Source organism: Lissotriton helveticus, chromosome 1_1, assembly GCF_964261635.1.
Source record: "Lissotriton helveticus chromosome 1_1, aLisHel1.1, whole genome shotgun sequence".
NCBI classification, from domain to species: Eukaryota; Metazoa; Chordata; class Amphibia; order Caudata; family Salamandridae; genus Lissotriton; species Lissotriton helveticus.
The window spans coordinates 1,573,632,682-1,573,650,268 of NC_136057.1; positions in this window are offsets into that span (position 1 = coordinate 1,573,632,682).

The following is a 17,587-nucleotide window of genomic DNA, read 5'->3' on the forward strand; positions in this document are numbered from 1 at the left end:
AGTACCATAGTAAAAAAATTTCGAAAAAAAAGTTAGAGAAACGAGAGGTCTACGCTTTTACTGTCATATTTGTTTTACACCTTGCATGTTTTACTTTATACAGCCACCTGGATATCTTCAATAATACTGCTATGGACAAATGCAGACAGGTACACATCTCTATGGCAAGTCTATTTAGGCTCCTGGCATTTATTTTCCCTAAACACATTTGCTATTTTTTTCGATCTGTAAGATAAGTGTAGTAAGCAGCGTGCACAACATGCAGCATAGACACTGTCAACAAAATCAGCTCCTGGCATGCACACCGAATCTTTTTGCATCTGACGCTGCACGCTATTTGCATGACGGTCAGCACACGGGCTGCCTACACAGGTCAAACTGCAGCATTTAGAAAGAAGGGGTCGGTTTTGCCGCTTGACGTTGGACTATAGGAGTTCTTCTCAGTAAACTGCAACTACGTAAACATTCACCCCAGGCCACATTGTTCGATCCCCGCGCACCTTGGGTCGACCCTGTTGTAGCATCCTGCTACAAGAAACACAGACACAAGTACTCATGTGAACTGGAGCTTTATTCACTACCTCTTACCCCTGCCTTGTCCCTACTCTAACTGTCGTGGTTCCTGTCACTGGCTCCTCCCGTTCCTGCTCCTCCCTCTTAACTCCACCCCAACCACTAGACCACATCATACAATCCGACATCTCCCCCCTTCTTAACAAAATGAACTTAATTTCCACAGTGTTCGCAATTCTTCAATCCACCACACGGGTTGGCGGACAGCTTGTTCTTCAAGCATCAGTAGTGTCGAATCCGTGGTGGTCCTGACATTGCTCAATCTTTCCGGTGTCTTAACCAAGACATCCTTGACTACGGGAGTGCACTTTTGAGAATGCAACCCATTATGTGTGGGCTGTTTATTATCCGGTTCCGCAGTTATCATGGTTCTTTCATGTTGTGTGACTGCTACTGGCTCAGCTCGGCAGTGGCAGTCTGCTTTCCTTGGTGACTCTTGTTCTGTTGACGGTTGATCTCCTTCGGGAGTGGACAATGTTCCGGTCTTCTTCCGAGCACTTGGTGACTCTTGTTCTGTTGACGGTTGATCTCCTTCGGGAGTGGACAATGTTCCGGTCTGCTTCCGAGCTCTCACCTGTAAGGTTATTTCTCTTTGTCTTGTCAGGTTGGGAGCAGCACGGTTCTTCTGTTCACCGTCAGGCATGCCAGACGTTAATGTACTATCTGAAATGGGTGTCCTGTCTTGATTCTTGGACTCGTTTGCTGCCTCTGTTTGTCTCTCCCTCTCCCACTCGTGTTTGAGACTGGCGAAACCCCTGACCATCCGGTCATGTACCTGTTTCTCTCTCATTCGGTGACAGTCGATCTCTGTCACCACTTTTGGTCCTCCTCCCAGGGTGACAGGATAATCCTTTTCCACTTGGTAGATACTGTCCCATCTCTTTGTTTTCCTTCCGTCAGTTCTTTTAGTCAGCCTCGCTGACCCCATCAGGGGTGACGGCATATTACTCATGTCTTGAAATGGCGATGACTGATGTGACATGTTGTCCTTTGGTTCTGTTGTGCGTTCGGGTGATTGATGCCATGGACGTGGTCGGGACCATGATTTTGTTGACCTGAATGATCGGACAGACATATTTTCCGACTCGGAGGAGTCGTTCGCCGATTCCTTTTGAGAACGTTCCTTTGAGGGCATCGTGACTGATAAGTTTATTGAGTCGGTGGTTTGGGATGACATGCTCCTGGAGTCGGAGCTATCTACGGAGCATTCCTTTGGGTACGTCTCTTTATGTGTCTTTTGTGTTGTTGCGATGGAGAGATTGTTTGCTAACCACACATTTACTTCTTTAGTTTGATCTCGGAGCATTTGGTCTTTACCCTTTTCACGGGACATCACTTGTCCCTTCTCCGTTTTCTCATTGACACAATTGTCTTGAGTGCACGTGCCCCTCCCTTTTCGGTGTCTGAGTGATTTACCACTCCTCATGTGGTTGGTATCTTCTTCTCGTTCGCTAGGTGTGCTGACGTCCGTGCCATTGGGGTGATATGTCTCGCTGATTGATGCTTCCTCGGACTCATCTATAGACTTTGGTGCATAGCGGGAGGATGCCCGGGGATGTTCGTGTGCCGATTTCCGGCGTTGACGGGACTGGTCCTGTCTTCTGTAGTTTGTCTTGCTTGCCCTCTTGTTGAGCAATCTGCCATCTTGTCCATGGGTGTGATCTGACCCGCTTGACACTTCATCTGCTTCATAACCATTTTCATCATCGGTTGACTGACTCCTTGAGGTTGAGTAACTCCGTGAGGTTGTATCAGTATAGTCATCTGTTGACTGACTCCTTGAGGTTGAATAACTCTGCGAGGTTGTATCAGTGTTGCTTTCGCAATCCTGATCATCCTGGTCTGTTGTGATGGTGACTTGGGGTGTTCCATGACGCTGTGTCTCTTGTTTCGTCTCGGCTCTGATTCACCCGCCTTCTTTTCAGTTTTGTTTGTTTCCTGGGCCTTGCCCCCAGACATGAGGGATGTCTCTCTCCAGACATCCATGTGTCTTGCATTCGAGTGCATGTCTTTCGACAAGTCGTTTGCTTTCATCCGCACTCCAACCTCGGCCCCTCTGATGATTCTCTTTAGCGACCACTGTTCCTGAAGAATCTTGCGCTTTGTGTCTGCGCTTGAACAGCCTTCGATTATCCGGAGCCGAACTGCTTCTTCATTTGTAAATGTATTGAAATAGCAGCAGGGTACCAGACTTAGCAACCGGGTGATGAATTTCGGCAATGGTTCTCCTGGTTCCTGCCGTGCTGTATTGAAAGCGATGCGAGCATGATCCACTTCCACCTGTGCATGGAAATGGGCACGTAACTTCACTTGGAGTCTTTCATAGCTCTCTGTGTCCCTTTTGGGAAATGTTCTGATTAAGCGTCGGCCCTCATGACCGACCAGTTGAAGGAGTAGCATCAGACATTTTCTGTCTCTTCGCTCACCAATTGCCTCAAGAAAATCGTCCAGTGATTCCAGCCACCGGTTCCATTTGAGACCCAAACTCTGACTGTCAGTCTGTTGCACTGGGGGTGGTACTTCAATGCAGGGATTGGACCGATGGGTTGCATTTGCCCCCGCCATGATGGAGGAAAGGTTTCGTCTACACGTCGCAGGATTGTTCACTTTGCCTCCAGTCTTATTTGCTGACCTTCTTCGCCTGAGATTCTGTGTCTAGTCGTCTCCTTCGATGTTAGGAAAGTTCGCCACTCCAGGGTGACTACTGTGTTCTGTCCGCCCTTAGCGCGACTGTCTCGGTAGGCTTCAATGAGCGAGGCTTGAATTTCATGATTTCGAAATTGAGTGAACTTGGACTTCTGGAGTTCAGGCGGGCTACCACTCAGCAACCTGTGCGTGACTCGTGGCTTCCTTTCTTTAGAGTCGTATGTTAGCTGCAGGTGATTGAGGGCTCTTTCACGATGACGCCTGACACATTTGGCGTCTTATTCATTCATGCATCTCTTCTGGACTAGCACAGGTCTTCCACTCCCTTTGCTGATGAGAGAAGGCTTCCTCACTGCTTGTGTTTGTCGCATTCACAGTTTGTGCAGACTTGAGCTTGTTTTCAGCGCGTTTCTTGTACTTGCCAGTGTTCGCTATGTTTGTTGACCCTTGGCTCCTTTCACGTCACGTTGCTCATTCGCATTCATTGATTACATTTGATGAGTTCTTCGCTGATTTGGAACTGTCTTCTGCAGTTCGGTCCTCCTCTGGTCGTAATCAACGTTATCTTTGTTAATCTCGGGCACTCGCTTAGGCTTATGCATCTGCTTCTTTACAATTACCAGTGTTTGGTCTTTCACATTTACTAATACTTGTTGCTTTACGTATACCAATGCTTGTTCTCTCGCATTTGCCAATGCTGGTTGTACTATTTCTCTCCTTGTCTTTATCAATGCCTGTCTTCTTAGATTGCTTCTTGCATTTGCATGTGCTTGTTTGTCGTCTTTTCAGCGCTTTATTATTCTTCACTTGCATTCGCCAATGCTTGTTTGCATGCGTCAATGCTTGTTTCTTTCAGTCGCCAATGCTTGTTTCTTTCAGTCGCCAATGCTTGTTTTCTTGACCAATGCTTGTTTTCTTTCCCAGTGCCTGACTTCAAAATGGCCGCCGTTGCATTGCACAGGGTTGTCCTTCTCAGACGCCTGACTCTAAGATGGCCGCCGTCACTGCAGGCACACACGAGGCTAGCTCTCCAGGCTCATCCACTCTGGGCATTCAGGACTCACCGGCGGTCGGCTTCTGGGGCAGTCCACGCCAGGATTCACTCCTCCACGGTCACCATGGACAACAGGTGAGATCGGGGTGAGCTCCCGGCTCGCCTCCGCAGTTCCCGGTCGTCTTCGCCGATGACCTCCCAAACCTCACGCATCGGGCGTGAGGTTTTCCGACGTCCGATGTCTCTCGGGCTCGGATTTCAGCGCTCGCAGCAGCGCTTGCTGGCGGCACGTTGTGGACGCCGTCCACACTTCAGGGACACTCTTCTCACCGCTCTGGGCACTTCACAGGGTCGGAGTAGGCTCCCGATCCCTGCACACAGGCTCTCCACACCGGGCACACGCTTCCAGCGTGAGGCTATTTTTTAGCGCGACTGCTTTACCTTCGCGCAGTTTGGCGCTCGTTTCTTCTATCTCCAGGCGGCAACCAGCAGCGTTTTCAGAGCTGCTCGGGCAGGGCGTCTTCTCAGCGCTTTGGGTGCAGTGGAGCTGGCATCTATCCCACCTTCGTCGCCAGTTGTAGCATCCTGCTACAAGAAACACAGACACAAGTACTCATGTGAACTGGAGCTTTATTCACTACCTCTTACCCCTGCCTTGTCCCTACTCTAACTGTCGTGGTTCCTGTCACTGGCTCCTCCCGTTCCTGCTCCTCCCTCTTAACTCCACCCCAACCACTAGACCACATCATACAATCCGACACCTGTGGGGACGGAGTCCACCCTCGCCCGGGGGCCAACAGAGACTCCAGTAGCGGCGGGACACGTCTGCCAGTAGGTATCACATTAATAGAACCTGTTTCAGAGCAGAGCGCTGCTGCTGTCGCCCCCACATGGCCACCATGTAAACACCAGTTGCATACCTCGCTGCTGTTAGTCGATTTCTACTCTAAAGTAACTTTTACAGGTTCTGAAGAAAGGGGGCGGGTAGTGGGGTCAGGACAAAATAACAAAAGTGCTACGAGGGGGAAATCCCCTTTGCAAAAGCTTCGCCCCTATGAAGGGATCAGTGCATGCAGTGATCGTCTGTCGAATTGTCCATCAAAGGAACACTTTGTTGTTCAACGGGACACCGCCAGCACTGTCCCCAGAACAAGACCCACAAATGTGGCTGTAAACACGATCCTATGCATCCCACTACCACTCACCTTAGGGAAGCCGCTACACTCTCGCCAGGGGGTCCTGGGCTGGTCAAACTGGCTGCGATCGAGCATCAGGTAGAGGGAGAATCTCACCACGCAGAAGATTGCGCTGCCCAGCACCGTCACCTGCCTGTTCAGCTTCATGGACCCCGTTGTCCGTGCTCGTGGGGGGTAGCGCCGGAACAAGCCTGTCCCGAGATCCGTTTCTAGAAGAGCGCTTGGGAGAAGGCGCACTCTGCCATGCTTTCCTGTCTTTAGCTCTGACTCGTTCGGCTAGTCCTTGCCCGAGACCTGTAGTGAAAGAAAATGAGCCAAGGTGGTTAGATGAATCGCGAAGGGCGCAGACAGCGGCAGCAACTGCCGCCATAGAAAACATGGGACCCCAACGCCCCCCTAAGTCCTGAAGTGAGAGAGTCGGGCAAAATGCACAGGACGCACATACAACGGGGAGGAGTTTGACAAAGCGTGACCGGGACCCGTCAAGGCTGAACTGGAGGAGGCCGCATGCGCGTTGCATAGGCAAGACCTAAAAAGATCCCAGTGTGAGCGTGAGTCTAAGGGAACTGGCTGCGTTTGTCTATTATCTATGGGTGTTACAAAGTACAGAGGTATAGGCCCTGGTGATAATATTATAGCTTTTTATATAAGTCTTATATTGTCCTTTGTGTAGAGCTATCTCGGTAGCAGTTACTAATTTAGATTGAGTCCAGTCAGGAAACCTACTGGAGCACATACAGCCATTTGATTGCAAAATCTTTAACGTTTTTTTTTTTCCTGTGCAGAACTTACAGTAAGGAAATGAGCCCTCCTAGTTGAATCTATGGATGATTTGCATTTGTACCCATGGGACCTGTTAAGCCTGGCGTCATTTTGGGGGATTTGCCCAATCATTTTGCTTCTGACCTCCTGTTTTTGTCTATGTACTGCATTTTGTTTCTGCTGGTTTTAGGCCTCTGGGCACTTTACCACTGCTGACCAGTGCTAAAGTGCAAGTGCTCCCTTTCTATATGGTGTTGGTGATTGGTTTAGCCATGATTGGCGTATTTTATGTACTAATACGTCCCTATTAAATTGCACCAGGTGTGCCCAGAGCCTGTAAATTAAATGCCACTAGTGGGCCTGCAGCACTGATTGTGTCACCCACATGAGTAGCCTTGTAAACATGTCTCAGGACTGCCACTGCAGTGTCTGTGAGTGCAGTTTTAAACTGCTCTTACGATCAGACCAGTGCGCCCACTTGGGCGGCCCGAGCCTTCACTTTTAGTACATGAGAGGCACTAAGGTAGGCCCAATGTAGCCCCATGGGCAGGGTGTAGTGGTTTTAAAAGTTAGGGCATGTATTGTTGTGTTTTACATGCACTAATAATGAAACACTGCTAATTTAGTTTTTCACAATTGCATGGCCTATCTCTCCCATAGGGTCACATGGGGATTACCTTGAAATATCTTTTAAGTGTAATTTCCCATTGGCAACAGATAGAGATTTGGAGTTAGGGGTCTCTGAACCCACAATTTAAAAATACATCTTTTGGTGAAGTTGGTTTTTTAATTGTAAATTTAAAAATGCCACCTTTAGCATTTTCCTGCTTTACCATTCTGTGCCTCTGCCTCGCTGTAGAATACACTTCTGGGTTGGCTGACAGTTAGGCATGTGTGCATTCATTGTAGACAGTCACACAAAGGTAGCTAAGGTGTGCCTTGCATAGCCTGATGGCCCATCACCAGGCTGAGCTAGAGTGGTGGGAAGAGTTGTCACTGACACCTTAATTGGGCTTTGCCTGTCCTTATACAAAGCTGTCTCCACCCACCCCCTGTGGTGTGACTGGAGCCAGGCCAGGGAAAGGCATGGTCTTGTGCACTACAGAAGCTTTCCTCTGAAGTTTGCCTACTTCAAAGGCAGAAACTGTTATTCAAAGGCAGAAACTGTTATAAGTACAGGAACTGTGTCACCATAACTTCAGAACAGGAAGAAGAGATGGATGCTGTAGGTGGCGAACTGCCACTCTGCCTGTTGTTTTGTGTGCTGGCCTGCTGCTTGCTGCTTCTGTCCTGGGAGTGAAGGGACTGGACTTTGATTTCTAAATCATGCATCCAACAGTCTCCAAGGGCTTGTGTGTGCTTGCCGCCTGTCAAGAAGTCTCAGGGCCATCAAAGACTTCATGTGCAGCCCCATAACTCCTCTGCTGAGAGTTCTGACCTTCCAAGTGGTGCCACTTTCAGTTCTGTACCCTTGGAGGTGGTTGTGTTGCAAAGAAACCAATAAAATCCATGCATCGACTCTCAGTGCCTGTTTTTCCGATGCAGCACCGCCATGAAATACAAAAACCAATGCATCGCTGTGGTGTGGCAAAGAAATCAATGCATAACCTGCTTTACGACAGGAAAATCGACGCAGCGCCTATTCTGCCACATCAACCTAGCACTTCTGTATTTTGGACGCATCACCTCTGTGCAGGAAGTTCTTCGTCGACCTGGCCCAGCAGTAAGGAACTGAGGCTGCGTGTCCGGAGATCGATGCATCACCTCCCCTCACAGTAAGGAATTAACACATCACCTCCCCTCACACTGAGGAACTGATGCATCACCTTCCCTGCACTGCAGTAGGGAACAGATGCATCACCTCCCCTGGTAGTAAGGAACTGACGCCTGGAGCTCTGACACCCTAAACTCAGAACACCTCTGGACTGAGGACATTCTGCTAGAAAGAAGAACTGGATGATGTAGGAGGGACTGCCACTCTACCTGTTGCTTTGTTGGGCTGGCCTGCTGCTTGCTGCTTTTGTCCTGGGAGTTAAAGGAATTGGCTTTGCTTCTTACATCCTGCTTTCCAAGGGCTTGCTTTGAGCTTTTCTCCTGTTAAGAAGTATGAGGGTCATTAAAGATTTCACCTGCCAGTGACTGGGATCTTCTGCTAAGAGTCCTTACTTGCCATTTGGTGCCAAATCCAGTTCCTGGGCCCGTGGAGGTGCAACCTGATGATCTTAAGGAGAAAATCCACTCATCGACTCCCAGCTTCTGTTTTATCAACACATTGCTTTCGCTTGAGGATTATAATTGGAAACTCTCTTGTGAGATATGCCATGATCTTTAAAAAATGTTTCAATCTCACTGCTAGTAAACTGCGTTCCATTATCTGATATTACCTCAGAAGGAAGGCCCTCCCGACAAAAAACATTGTTAAGGAAATCAATGACCTGCCTGGAGGTAATTCTTTCAACAATTTTGACCTCTGGCCATTTCGAAAAATAGTCTATTAAAACTAACCCGTAGACCTCCTTGCAGCCAGGCAAATTTAAAGGACCAATGATGTCAATGCCTAACCTTCTCCAAGGTCCTTCAGCATACTCAATGGGCGTGATCGAGGAGGACAGTGGTTTCACACTCTTGTCACTATTGGAACAAGATACGCAATTCCTGACCCATCTATCCACAAAGGCATCTAAAGAAGGCCACCAATAGTACTCCCTTAACCTCCTCTTGGTGGTGGACATGCCCATGTGACCCTCGTGAGCAATCTTAATTAATTTTTCCCTGACTGACAAAGGAGGAATGATTTTGTCACCCCTGGTGATAATGTTGTTAGAACACATGAGTTCATCCTTAACCTTAAAGAATGAACTTAAATCGCCCGACAACTTCCTTTAAGATAAGTATTGACCAAGCCCAAAGTATTATCCTCTGACATGGCTTCCACCCAAAGACTTTCACTGATGACCTCTGAATCATCCACATTAATGTCTTTCATGGTGTAAGCTACGTCACACTCATCAGAGTGCTCAACTTCATGATGAGGTAAAGCTAACCTTGACATGCAGTCAGCATGCACGTTGAGTCTACCGGGGATATACTCTACAGTGCATCGATACTCCTGTAGTTTGGCCGCCAATCTGGCCAAACGGGCTGTAAGAATCCTACCACCACCCGCAGCCAACATACTTACTAATGGCTTGTGGTCGGTTCTAAGCACAAATTTTGTGCCCCACAAAAATTGTCGGAAATGCTGGGCTGCCCAGGTGCACGCTAATAGCTCTTTTTCAATCGTCGAATAGTTACACTCAGCACCTTTCAATGTCCTTGAAGCATAAGAGATAATACTCTCTTCACCCATACCTTTCTGCATCAGGACTGCACCCAACCCAGTATTACACGCATCAACTGAAACAATACATTCTTGACCCACAACAAATGGTTTCAAGAAAGGAGCAGAACAAATTTCCTTTTTTAACACATCAAATTGCAGTTGCTGTTCATTTCCCCATACAAATTTTTCACTTTTTTTTAGTAACAGACGAAGTGAAGCCACTTTGGAAGCATAGTTCCTCACAAATTTGCTAAAGTATTCAGTTAAACCAAGGAAAGAAAACAATTGATCCTTATTGGTAGGAGGAGGGGCCTTTGAGATACTGGAAATATGATCAAATTTAGGTTTTATCCCTTCCTTGGAAATCTCATGTCCCAAATAATCTACCTTCTCCTGTCTGAATTTGCACTTAGCAAACTTGGGGGTCAAGCCTTTTGATTGTATCCCCCCAACACAGCTTTGAGGTTCTTATCATGTTCCAGAACGTTACTGCCAAAAACCAGCCTTCTTTAGATGCCTTTGTGGATAGATGGGTCAGGAATTGCGTATCTTGTTCCAATAGTGACAAGAGTGTGAAACCACTGTCCTCCTGGATCACGCCCATTGAGTATGCTGAAGGACCTTGGAGAAGGTTAGGCATTGACATCATTGGTCCTTTAAATTTGCCTGGCTGCAAGGAGGTCTACGGGTTAGTTTTAATAGACTATTTTTCGAAATGGCCAGAGGTCAAAATTGTTGAAAGAATTACCTCCAGGCAGGTCATTGATTTCCTTAACAATATTTTTTGTCGGGAGGGCCTTCCTTCTGAGGTAATATCAGATAATGGAACGCAGTTTACTAGCAGTGAGATTGAAACATTTTTTAAAGATCATGGCATATCTCACAAGAGAGTTTCCAATTATAATCCTCAAGCCAATGGCCAGACCGAGCGCTTTAACAGAGTGGTCAAAGAATCTATTCAGTTAGCGGTCAGGAATGATTTGAATTGGAAAAAAGCATTAAGTGCCACCTTGCTTACATATCGCACATCACCCAATTCGGTGACGGGGTGCTCCCCTTTCGAATTGTTGAGAGGTCGCAAACCTGGATGTAGGTTGCTACCTTGGTGGTTGAAATCCAATGGCCCCAGTGTGTCTGTTTTCAATGCCAAGGAAATGAGAGAACGGGTCAAGATTTATCAAGAAAAAATGGGCAAATGTTCTGTGAAAAACGTTTCACGCCACAAGGTCAAAGTTGGCGATCTGGTGCGTGTGAAATTTGGGAGTTCGTCTGCCAGGAATTGGGCTAAGTGGTCGGATCCTGTTAGAGTGGTTGAAGTATTTAGTAAGGCTGTACGTGTTGAAGGGGGGAAAATTTGGAATTTCAGACGAGTCTCTGTTGTTAGATCTGACAAATTGCTTATGAATCCTAGGAAATGTTTTTCTCACTCTTATGCTGAGGATAATGATCAATTGTTTTTGGATGATTTCAATATTTCGCAAAACTCTCAGGTGTCTCTGCCTATTAATTCTGATGTACCTGTTGTCACCACCCTTGGCCCGCAGGAGATTTTCAATGACTCAGATGGTTTGTTTGATGTCGTTGAATTGAGACCTGTGTCTCAAGATGAGTCTGTGCAAAGAGATGCAGACGTGGTACCCAGAAGGAGTGTACGTGTCTCGCGGCCACCTGCAAAAATGAAAGATTATGTTTGTTCTTAGTTTTTTTTGTTTTGTGTGTTTGGGGGGGGAGGTGTGTTGTATGCTGCTTGCGTGTGTCCCAGCACGCAAGCTTCTAGAATGTAGAATGTTCCAACGCTGCTCTGGGTCAGTTGGAGCTGGACTGTCCTTGTGGGCAGTTGGTGGTTGTCAAGCTGTTTCCCTACTTGTAATAAACCTATCTTATGAAGACTACGCTTGGTGTGGACCTCCTATGTTTTACAACAGCATCACCGCTGTCTGCCTCGAATGTGGTTCCTGCTTGACGCATTATCCATGGCTTTCACCGCAGGTCCCGGCTTGCTGTCGCAGAGTGAGTTTTGAGCCCAATGTCACTGACGTCCATGATGCCCGCTCCAACTCCGACTCCAATGCAGTACCTGCTTGGTGGCTGTGGAATCGACGCAGCGCCTGTTTTTCCGCTGTCGCATCGATAAAGCGCATCTGGATTTTTGACACCTTATCCTTGGGCACTGATTCCTCCATCGACACAGCACGCAATAAGGAACTGAGGCCGCATGTCTGGAAACCAACGTATCACCTCCCCAGCCAGTAAGAAACTCACGCATCCCCTTCCCTGCCTAGCAGTAAGGAACCCATGCATCACCTCTCCTGCATAGTAAGAAACCGACGCATCGCTTTGTTTTCCAGCACCTCACCTACCCTGAGTCTTGCCTCATCTTTGATTCTTGACGCAATTAAGGTACTTTGTGCTAAACAAATGCATCCATTTATATCTATGGACTAAACTTGCTTAATCTATTAAAAGTGATATTTTGACTTGTGTATGTTGGATTTTTGTTGTTTTGGTCTTGTTTTATTTGTATAAATATTGGCTATTTATCCAAACTGGCGTGGTGTCCTTTTGTAGTGTTTTCACTGTGTGTTTGCGCGTGTGTGTGTGTGTACACAAAAATACTTTACACATTGCCTCTGAGATAAGCCTGACTGTCGTGCCAAGCTACCAAGGGGGGAGCAAGGGGTATCTTAGCGGTGTGACTCCCTTACCCTGACTAGAGTGAGGGTCCCTACTTGGACAGGGTGCAAACCTCTGCCAACTAGTGACCCCATTTCTAACAGGACTGCGTTCTCGGATCCTCTTCAGGACGTAGTCCAGGGTTCTGTCGATTGTTAAACATAATTATAACAAGTCACTGAATGAGTGACCTTCATAATGTTAACTGATTCTGTGGCAAAGTTAATACATACGTTGTGCAAAGGTTGGGTAATCATACTTGCGGTCAATATAGGGAGACAAAATCAATCTAAGACATTAGGGCTGGTTTTACACACATAGATCAGGCTTCAGGGTCTCATTCCTAGGGTTAACAGCATGAAGATTGTGAACACATACTGCCCAGCCATACAACACATCTAACTTGCCACACAGAGCACACAACGTACCAAAAACCATGAGGGGAAAGAAAGAACCTCAGGTATGGGAAACTGCAGCATTTTAGAGGGAAGATGCTGCTAGGACCAGCCTCCTTCATTGGCAACAGCTAGATAGGCCTGGGCACCTGGACTTCGGTTAGCTTCCACCAAACCAGAAATTAAGGGTTGGTAGTCACCCCTTGATGACGGTCAGGCCAGAAAAAGTCAAACACTGTAGACTTTGCTTTCTTCGGCACATGAGAAATTTGGAGGTCTGGCTATTTTGCCTTCTAAAAAAGCAGAAGTATGAAGAATGTTTTGGAAGTTAGCGCATCCAAAGCAGACCCTTAATATATAGGGGTTGTGTACAGGAAGAACTTAATTTGTAAAGAGACAGTTGCACTTTCTCAGATACTGCTGGTGAATATTTTGTAGAAAATAACAACATTTGCAGCCAGCAGAGTCAGATTACTTTGGAGACACTCACAATTTGTATACAGTGACAGAGTTGATGTAACATATATAAATTAATAATTCAGTAGAAAATAAATAAACTCTGCCTGATGTAGATATGCCACATTTATGAGCCATGTTGGCTGCAATTGCATCCTCTGCTAATTTTTGCAATTATATATATGTGTTCCTCTGCAATTCAAAGTTTTAAAATAAAGAAACTGGTGAGGAGATGTAACCAAGGTGTGTGCCTGATTTATAATGTCTAAAAACTACCCTTTGACTTGTCTATGGACCAGACATAATTATGCATCTATTTCTGCAAAACATTAAATCATGGCTTTTCCCATCATTGTGAAGACAAGATGTAGACTATGATCTACACAAAATGATAAGTATGTGCGACTGGACCTACTCTCACGCTTTCTGCAACACTTTATATGTATGTGCAGCACCACGCCCTGTTTGAAGCATGTCTATGAACATCATTCTCCCCAACGAACAACTTGCACACAGGAAATATTACATTCATTACTCTTCCAGCCGCACACTTCCAAAATGGTGCTCAGGAACCAATAAAAATCAAAGAACTACGTGGTCAAGTTGTATGAGAAAATACCAAGGATAAAAATATCCACAAGCAAAAATATTGTGGCCAAAATATCGACTACAGCCCCTGTGTGGGCTCTAATGCAAGCACAAATGTGGGTTACATGACCCTGATCTGCCTGTGATCCTAGAGTACCCTGCTTTCTTCCAGGGCACTCTCGGATATCATTAAAACACTACCTGCTGCCAATCACCAGTCAAAAACGGGGGGCTACTTGGAATAGAGGTGCTTAATAGGATCATGATAAGTCTCATACAAGCCTAGGTTTCTGGGTTTACTTGTTACCAACTTTACGAGTTCGGGCATTATAATCCTTGCACCCTCCCTTTCTACCCATGAGGGCAGTCTCAGGTAGCTGGAAAGCACATAATGCTTAAGATGTAGGGCCATATGTACAAAACCAACTTTGAGGTCGTTTTCAACAGCAAAAAAGTTTTTTAAAATGTACACAAGCCAAATTGCAATTCCGTAACCTTTTACCAAATCGCAATTTGGATTTTTCGATTCGGTATTTTGAAGGTGCATGTTTAGGGCTTCTCTTCCTAATACTGAATCGCAGTGAATGACGGTCACAAAACATTCCATTTTTACTGACACCTCAAGGGTGGTGGTAACCATTTTCAAATGGGAAGAGGTCCCCAGGGGACCCCTCCCCCTGTGTGAATATTGAAACAAACATGTTTTAAGAGTAGGCAATGGTCCAAGGCTGCTATTCTTAAAAATGAAACTTCAAAGTTACATTTTTCTTTTTAAACAGACCCCATTCTCCTTGAAGGAAAATGGTCTGCATTTTAAAAAAAAATGTGCTTTATTATAAAGTAATCACAGATATGGTGGTCTGCTGACACCCACAGGCCACCATCCCTTTGATGGCCACGGTTCCTAATGTGTCACAAATTGCAACCTACCTAATTAATATTAATGAGGGAGGTCAATTGTAACCCCATTAGGAATCACGAAATGAAACTTAATGGGGTTCATACATTAGGAGTTGCATAAAGAATCACAATTAGGAAATCACAATCACAAACATTTGTACATATGGCCCATAATTTCTGAAGGAAGGTCTCTTCTGAAGAAGCTGACAGAACTTTAAGTTCTGTCACCCTGCTTGCAACTCATCACACTCTTCTCCTCTGAGAATACAATGTTAACCAGCCTCAGCATCTTTTGTGACTCACAGGCCCTTGTCTGCGTGCCTGGGCCCCATGATCAGTTTACTGACCAGGATGATTCAGCTTACTCATACACAGTCATACTCTCCGAAAAGAAAAGAAAGAAATGTAAGTACAGATCAGCTGTGACCTAAAAAACATAAACCATAACTTGGAAAATCCCCTGGTTATAGACAGATAGGGTAGAAAAATGTAAATCCACAATATAAGGTTATGACCGTGCATCAGGTACTCCTTTGAGGAGAAAAGGGATAGATATGTGAAAGCCTAAGCAGAGCTGGATAGGCATTCTGATGCTATTTCAGGTTCAAGCACATGATTTGTGATGGTATTTTTATCAGCAGAAGAATAATAATGTACCTGGGTGATGAATTCTGCTTATCCATCTAAAGTGTAATGCCACAAATTCTACTTTTTCAAACCAACAGGAGAAAGGCTGTTCTGCAAGTGGTGCCGAGTTCTGATGATGCTGCCAATATGGCATAAGGAACTAAAAAAAATGAAAAGGGAAACTTGAAAAGTTAACAAGAAAAAATAATGTTTAGTGCATACATACTTCATAAGGTTGTGATTGGCAATGTTCCATAGACCAGATTCATAGAATTGACTGGTGTGCAACCGCAAAAAAGCATTTTGTACTGTACAAAATCCAAATTGCGATTCACTAACTTGGAAGGGGCATTGTTTGAAATGGGGTCTCTAGTTGACAGTGTTTGACACCTTGTCCAAGTTGAGACCCTCACTCTAGTCAGAGTAAGGGAGTCACACATCCAAGATAACCCCTGCTGACCTCCTTGGCAGCTTGCCATGAGCAGTTAGGCTTATCTTATAGGCAATATGTAAAGTATTTGTACACACACACAGTAACACAGTGAAAACACTTCAAAAGGAGTCCACACCAGTTTAGTAAAATAGTCAATGTGTATCTGAAAAAAACAAGACCAACAAGACAAACTCCAACATACATAAGTCAAACTATCACTTTGATAAGGTTCGAAATAGTTCAGTCCATAGGAAACTATGGATGCGTCACTTTTATCACAAGGACCAAGTATGCGTCAAAATCAAAGACGAAAACAGGCATAGGGGAGCTGAGGCACCGGAAAAGCAAAGCAATGTGTCGATTCCTTACTCCCAGAGGAGGTGATGTGCTGGTCTCTTACTGGCAGGGGAGGTGATGCATCGGTTCCTTGCTGCATGGGAGGTGATGCATCACTTCCTTACTGTCATAGGAGGTGAGTAGTCGATTCCTTACTGTGAGTGATGCATCGATCTCTGGATATGCAGCTTCAGGTCCTTACTACTGGTCCACGTTGATGAAGAACTTGGCAGACAGAGATGATGCCTCAAAAATCCAGACGTGCGGGGTTGATGCGGCATAATAGGTGCTTTCTCGATTTCCCAGCAGCGAAGCAGGTGATGGGTCAATTACGTAAGCCACACAGAGGGGCCTGCGCCAGAGTTGGAGCGTGCGTCACGGACAGCGGTGACATGGTACTCGGGATGCGGTGATCTTTCATCTGCACAGCAGGCGCTGCATCGATTCTACAGCCGCATTGCGGCGATGCGTTTGTTTTTGTACCACACTGTGGTGCTGCATCGGAAAAACAGGCGTTGAGAGTTGATGCATGGATTTTTTTGGTTTCTGAGCAGCACAATCACCTCCAAGGACCCAGAACCGGAATTGGCACCACTTGGCAGGTCAGAACTCCCAGCAGACGAGTTCAGGGGCTGCAGATGAAGTTTTTGATGGCCCGGAGACTTCTTAACAGGCGGCAAGTTCACACAAGCCCTTGGAGAATTTTGGTAGCAGGATGTACAACGTAAAGTACAGTCCTTTCACACCCAGGACAGACGCAGCAAGCATTAGGCCAGCACTGTCAACTTCACGTCCACTCCTTAGGTTCCGGATGATGCACAAAGGGGTCCGCCTCCAAACTTCCCCAACTCTGGATAATACAACGCAGAGTAGTAAGGTAGTCAGGTGAGGGAAAATAGGAATTAGGGAAGGAACAGCGGGGAGCGGGAGACCTGCAACAAAAGAATACAGAGTTAACACTTGTTATCCACATGTGCTACTCTCATATGATCTCACTAGGACTAACTAATACTTTAAGACTGGTCAGGGAAAGATCCGCGTATTTCAGTACACCAATAACTCAGAGATGCTTCTCTCCTAATCATTAGGCATACCTACAACAAGAAATCAGAACAGATTAGAAGACCCTTCTCACCTCTCACCCCTTGTAAATGCTGATACCACTACACCATACATACCAGTGCAACTATCATCAGCATGTTAACATCAGATCTGCATACAACCAGTGCTTCCTTCCCCTTAGAAATCAGAAACAGGAATATTCGGATATCAGAGTCACTTAACTCTCTTGCTCCAGAGATGATAAGTGTTCAGGATACAAAATAATAAACTCAAGGTCCATAGCAAATCAAGAGCTCTCCGTGGGACCGAAAGTCAGGGAATACAGTTCCAAGAGAATAGGTAAATAACCACCTCCTTAATCCTAAAGAGGCAAACTTGCGCTTACCTTCAGCGCGAAAGACTGACCAGAAAAAATTGTGAACAGTGGCAAAGCGCTTCCTTCAGCGCTGCTATACTCCAAATGAACTCCCCTGGAATCCAGAGCAGTCCGATGTCGCTTTCCCCAAACCAACTCCAATTAAATGCAGGTGGCAAGATAAGGTCTCCAGGCTGCCTCACCACATACGCGGCTTGCCGGATCCACAGCGTTTCCTTAAGCGCGGTTCCACAGCAAGCAGCGTTAAC